The sequence below is a fragment of the Sciurus vulgaris genome (assembly GCF_902686455.1).
Source record: "Sciurus vulgaris genome assembly, chromosome: 3".
Classification (NCBI taxonomy): Eukaryota; Metazoa; Chordata; class Mammalia; order Rodentia; family Sciuridae; genus Sciurus; species Sciurus vulgaris.
In genome coordinates, this window is record NC_136463.1 from 133,167,226 (window position 1) to 133,173,711 (window position 6,486).

General features: G+C 35.1%; 1 pseudogene across 1 annotated transcript; it reads left to right on the forward strand.

Moving 5' to 3' along the window:
• The first annotated feature begins 5,527 nt into the window (after positions 1–5,527).
• On the forward strand, positions 5,528–6,032 carry LOC306655764 (activated RNA polymerase II transcriptional coactivator p15-like; annotated as a pseudogene). The gene has a single exon. The product of its transcript is annotated as an activated RNA polymerase II transcriptional coactivator p15-like (transcript).
• Positions 6,033–6,486: the final 454 nt, after the last annotated feature.

The following is a 6,486-nucleotide window of genomic DNA, read 5'->3' on the forward strand; positions in this document are numbered from 1 at the left end:
TCCACCTTGTAAAACACAACACAAATGTTATCTATTCAAATAATGTTTTTCTTTAATCACACCCATCAGACATTTATATCCTCTTAGTGCACCACAGGTATCATAATTATTTGCTTATTTGTCACAACTATTTCTAGATTATGCACCATGTATGGGCAGGCTGGGTTATGTTCTAAGTTTACAACATCATAGCACTAGCCTAAGGTCTGAAACATTTGATGTATAATGATAAGTATTTGTTAAATGAATGATATTAGTGATAAATGGTGAACTTGAATATACTCAAGAATTGCTATATTAATTTTTATATTCATATGTTTCATTCCAAGGGCTCTTTTTTGCATTTACTTTTCTGTATCAAAATTACTTTGGGGCATGAACATCCTCTATTATGTCTTTTTGGCCTGCCTACAGCATCTAATATAGTGCTGGATACTCAACGTGTGCTCAATAAAGGTTGACTGACTAAGCACTTAATACCTTAAAACAGAAATTCAATAAATGTAGTCCCAGTGACCCGAAAGAGTAATGTTTCTCCTTGTGTGTCTAATGGATTACCAAGAAGTATCTTAGAGCCAGGATTTAAGAAACAATTGTCAATGCCAAACTCAAGGACACAACTATCATCTGAAAGGGCCTGCCCCAGAGAAAGAAAATTCTCCAAAGATAATAAATGGCTGAGAAAAAGAAACCCAGACTCCTTGAATGTAAAGGATACCCTATGATCCCCGCACCTAGTCCAAAATTCTTTGAAGAGAGTGAATACCTGAATATCCCATCCCAGGTCAGAGACCAGTCAGAGCCTAAAAGTCAATATTAGCCATTTGAGTTAAGACATAACTGAACTGTCACAGATGAGAGGGCAGATTTCTACAGACAATTCTTGTCAAGGGAGTATCACTGCAGGTCCAGCTGCAGCTGACTCCATTGCCCCAGTGCTGACTCCGCTGACCTAGAAGCTTCCATGCATTTGGTTCATGCACACTTTGTTATACGAAGTCCTTAGCTCCAGTCTTGCCCATGATTAGTTTTATTTCTCTTTTGTTCCTTTATTCATGCTGTGTCCTAACTTTGACAGATCAGCTTACAACTCCTGGATGAATTTCCTTTCATCTGCTCCAGTAACTCTTATGAACCTATGACAATAATTCCTTCTCAGTTTTACTAATTGGAGAGTAAATGCTGATGTTATCCTTTTTTTTTTTTTTTTTTTTTTTTTTTTTTTTGTACTGTAGATTGAACTCAGGCCTTGGGTGTGCTAGGTAAGCAATCTACCACTGAGCTACGTCTCCAGTCCTTTTCAAAATTTATTTCAAGACAGGCTCTTGCTAAATTGTCTAGGCTGTCTTTAACTTGCAATCCTCCTGGTTTAGCCTCCCAAGCAGCTGGGACTTCAGGCATGCACCATGATGCCTGGTTTCATCGAGGCTTTTACAGGAGGAATGAACTGATTTTTTAAAAGAAAGCATCCTGAGTTTTGATAATAAAATTATACTTCGAAGATACTTCTTTATGATATTTTGCTTTTCAGGGTTCTGGAAATAATATTTTTTCAAGTGAGAGAAAAATGCAAAGTAGAAGAAATATAATGAATATTCAAGCTTTGTAAAATACTAACATTTACCATTTGGATTTTCAATACTTTAATGGAGACTGCAAACAGGTTTTTATTATTCAACGTATTTGCCCCTGGATTATCCATCAGAGATGCAAATGCTTCTTATTCAATCATGTGTATCTTGGGAGTATATTAATAACTTCACTGTTGATGGCTTTTGTATTTTATGTGCAACTATATGTTTGTTATTATGAGAACAATAAATATAATTTTATAAAGGAAAGAAACAAAATTACATAAAGTAGAATGATATCTAAGAGGAATAGAATAAAGTAAAAATTATTAATAAAAACAGAGCTTTGGAAAATAAGTTGATTTTAAAATTAACATTGTGATAGAGAAGGTTTTAAAAAACCGTAAACCCTAAAAAAGAATTAAAATGATTCATGAATGTCTTTTGGCTCTGTAGTTCTCTTAAATTTAATAATTGAAATAGCCTGAAAAAATCCTTGGTATTTTATTAAAAAGTTCAATAAAGAATAGCAAATAAAGCATGATCATCACAAATTCCAAGTGGTATTTGAGCTTCTATCTGCGTTTTAAAATACCATATCGAGTACATAAATAACAACAACAAGGTGTATTAAAACTCAACCCCTACATTGCTTCTATGTCCACTTCCTCCCTGTCCTCATTTACAGTATTTCCTGCCCCCACGACAATGTTTCTGAAGCACTCTCCTGGGTCAAGAACCATGCTGAGTAGGGAAACTGAGGCATGATGGGGAGTTTAAATAATTTTGTCTTAGTTAGAGGTGACAGAACTAGAGTTTAAAAACTGGATCTATTCTCTACTCCAGACCCTGATTCACTTATTCTACCATGATTTTGAGAGTCTGAGGTTCCATCTCCTTCAAAAGAAGACTTCTTCACTCCCTTTTCTGAATCAAAGCTCGTGTCATTTTTATCATGTTTTGATTATATACTACCTAATATTGTTACACATATTCATATGCATAAAACTTGTTTCTCAGCTGGACTGTAAATTTCATGAAGTTTATGCTCTTAGTTTACCAAAATATTATATTAGACATAAGTACTCAGGAAATACAAGAGGAAATAATGGAGTGTAATCATTTAAAATAGGTGTTGTTAATGAGGAATGTAGCACACTTATCCCAATTTTATGCATGTACTTTTATTTAATTCTGGAGTGACCTCTGAAGTAGGCTTTATCATGTTCATTTACCAATGAAGAAATGGGATAAATATTAAATAACTCTACCAGGGTCACAAAAGGACAGTCAGAGATTTAGATCCAAATTGTCTATAAAAATCTTTGTTCTTATCATGTACTAAACTGATGGATTAGGACTTTGTTAGGACAAGTGATATTAGCAAAATTACTTTTGCTGCAGGGCAAAGAGTTGGCAAGAACTGGTCAGGTAGAAAACACTGCTTATGTGCCACTGGTATACACTCTGTGTCTGAGTACATGGATGGAATATGAAGAATATGCCTGACTGATGATTGGAAGCTTGCTAGGGAGTGGAAGAGAAGGACATGCATACAGAAGCGTCCTTCAAATTAGATCACTCACTCGGAGAGAGAAAATTGAATTGAACCAGAATGTTATCTGTAATCCTTCTACAGTTAGAGCCTGATGTACAAATAGCCTCTGATTTCTTAAAATGTTGCCAACCATTTATCTATTGGAGAAGTGAAGTGGCTTTTTATTTTCTAGAACTTAACTTTTTGAGATGATGTAGTTTGAATAAGGGATATTCCATAGTTCATTGTTATTGCATTACTAAAAAATAACAGTCTTGAGTGTTTTCCTTTTGGTTACAAACATCTTGGGGAACAATACCTACTCTTTCTACTTCAAGTTCATAGTATTTTTAAAAATATGTGTCACTCTTTCCTAAGGGTCAACCTACAGTCATTCTTTCAATTCTTCCTGCTTTGTCCTTTCCTGACAGATAATTCAATCAAAACACATCACAGGGCAGCAGGAGAGAGGTTATTCGGGGAGAAAGGAATCACCCCCCGTTGTAGTTTCTCATAAACTGATAACACTTCTGTCGCAAACTCTGACTTCACTGAGGGGAGATGCTTTGCTGTCTCTATTCCTTTGCCAGAGATGGCCACAATGGACTAGCCATATCTCTATTTGCTGGGAAGCAATACTTGTGATAGTTTACAAGGAAACCCTATCAATCATTAATAGAGTCATCAATATCTAGGAGCAAAATTGATTTTAGTGAATACAGAACAGGAGAAGAGATTTTTCTTTGGTCTTTAAAAGTTACTTTAACTATATATCCTATCACAGTACCATTTCTTTAAATGGTTAATGTATTTGGCTGACAAAGCAAAAGGTAGTCCTATAAATAGGATTATTAATGATGAAGAATTGGAGATACAGTAGGAGAAAAGTAAGTTGCTGCAGAATGAGATACAGCTGAGCAAGGCAGAAACAAGAAAGGAAGAAAATGTTCTAACACCATAGAGGACAATTTCTGCATTTCAAGGTGGGGAAAAAATATTCAAGGCCCCAGGGAACTGACCAGAAGCATGTCTTTTATGTTCATTTCAGTGTTACTTGCAATGGCAAAGACTTAGAAACAATATAAATGATCAGCCATGTGGTTCACTTGTGTGAGAGAACACAAAGCACCTATAAAAATAAGTTGTTGAGGAATATCTAATAATGTGAGAAAAATTTACAAAATATTACAAAGATATAAAACCAGGTTACAAAACTGTAGATACAGCATGATGCAAATTAGGTAAAAACACACAGAGATATTTGCATGCATACACACAATCTAAAGATGGCAAAGATAAGCGTCAAAATGTTCCCAGTACTTAGCTCCAGGTTATGAGCTTGTGGATGGTTTCAATAGGTTTCTGTATGTTTTTGGATATTTCTCAATTTTTTCATAAATTGACACATATTATCTTTACTATTACAAATTAAGAGAAGAAGATGATGTAAAGAACTTTTATTTTTGGCAATAAGATTGATGAAATACCTTAAGGACTAAAACAAAAATAAAACCGAGAAAATTCCTGCCTTTAAACCATACTGCCAAGTGGGCAGAGATGCACAGAGGGCAAAACAAAGCCAGACTGGAGATCCAGGTAGGTAAGAACTCCTCCAGTGTTTTCCACTCCAAGGCCATGCAGACCCCCGTGTAATTCACTGTTGCCATGTGAAGTACCAGCAGTGGCTTGATGGAGCCACCAGCACTAAGGGCTGATAGCACACATCTTTTCTCAATTTCATATTCACTGACATCACACGGATAGCTCGAAATCAACCTGGGAGTATTTACAACACAGAGATTAGCAAATCCTATAAATCAGGATTTATTTTGCAGAAAGACAGTCCTTAAGTATTTACCAACACATTATTGAAGTCGAAGCTTAAGATACAAATCCCAGGGTGCTATAGAACAGTCTAATTATACATACCACATAAACTTGGGCTCTAAACACCTACCTACTCATTATACTTCAGAAAGAGGAATGAACCCATTCCACAGACGGAACCATGAAGGAAACAAACTTGATGCTGGGTGAAAAGCAAAACATCCTTCCTGAAAATTTAACCATAAGCTAACCCTCATGTAGGTTTTAGGACTTGACACTCCTGCTACCTGTGTAACCCACTAAACTCTTGTTTAAAAAAATGTTTGAGACGTCGATAGACCTTTATTTTATTCATTTATTTATATGTGGTGCTGAGAACGGTTCAAAATTTGAAAAGTGATCCAAGTTGATAGTATCCCAAAGCTTCTGGCTGGTTCGAACACAAATTCTTTCTGAGAAGATAAAGCTACAATTCACCCTCGAATATTATCACAAATATTAGTTCATCCATAAAATTTAAGAGAACAATCAAGAAAATAGCAGCCTGAGTAAGAAACAATAGAGAGAAGGCTGTCGACTGCAAAACGGAGAAATGCCTAAATCAAAGGAACTTGTTTCCTCAAGCTCATTGGGCAGTGACTCTGACAGTGAAGTTGAGAAAAAGTTAAAGAGGAAAAGCAAGTTGCTCCAGAAAAACCTGTAAAGAAGCAAAAGACTGGTGAAACTTCAAGAGCTCTGTCATCTTCCAAGCAGAGCAACATGTTTCAGATCGGGAAAATGAGGTACGTCAATGTTCGGGATTTTAAAGGGAAAGTTCTAATGGATATTAGAGAATATTGGATGGATTCAGAAGGTGAAATGAAACCAGGAAGAAAGGTATTTCTTTAAATCCTGAGCAATGGAGCCAGCTGAAGGAACAGATTTCTGACGTTGATGATGCTGTAAGGAAACTAAAATCTGAGTCATATAAAACCTGTACTGTTCTGGTTGTTTTAATCCTGTCTTTTTACATTGGCTTTTGTTTTCTAAATGTTGCTTTCCAAGCTATTGTATATTCGGATTGCAGAACAATTTGTAAGATGAATACTCTTTTTTAATATGCATTATTAAAAATGTTCTGAATGAAGCTGTCAACTTTATTAAGGAGGATTGCTTTGTGCACACCACCTAGTGTAAAATAAAATCAAGTGATTACAACCTTAACTGTTGTGGCCTTTTTTGATCAAAAGACTAGATACTCTTTAAGGCCAAAATTAAGAGTTTTATAGACCTATTAGTTTTAACTCAGTTTTTACATGAAAAAGATTTGTACTGCATTCACTGAGTTTTTTAACATTAGATTTGTGAAATCTGTGCATCTTGATCTCTTCCAGCCAAATGTCAAAACTTGTCTCATCATGTTCCTTTTTTCTTTAATTCATTTTCTTTTAATAAATCAATCTCTTAATTTTCATTTCACTCTTTTTTCATTGACTGTATTATGCTAATTTGAAAAGTCAGCAAAATTGTCAGTTATTTCAAGAAGGTACTTATAATTAAAATAAAACTACA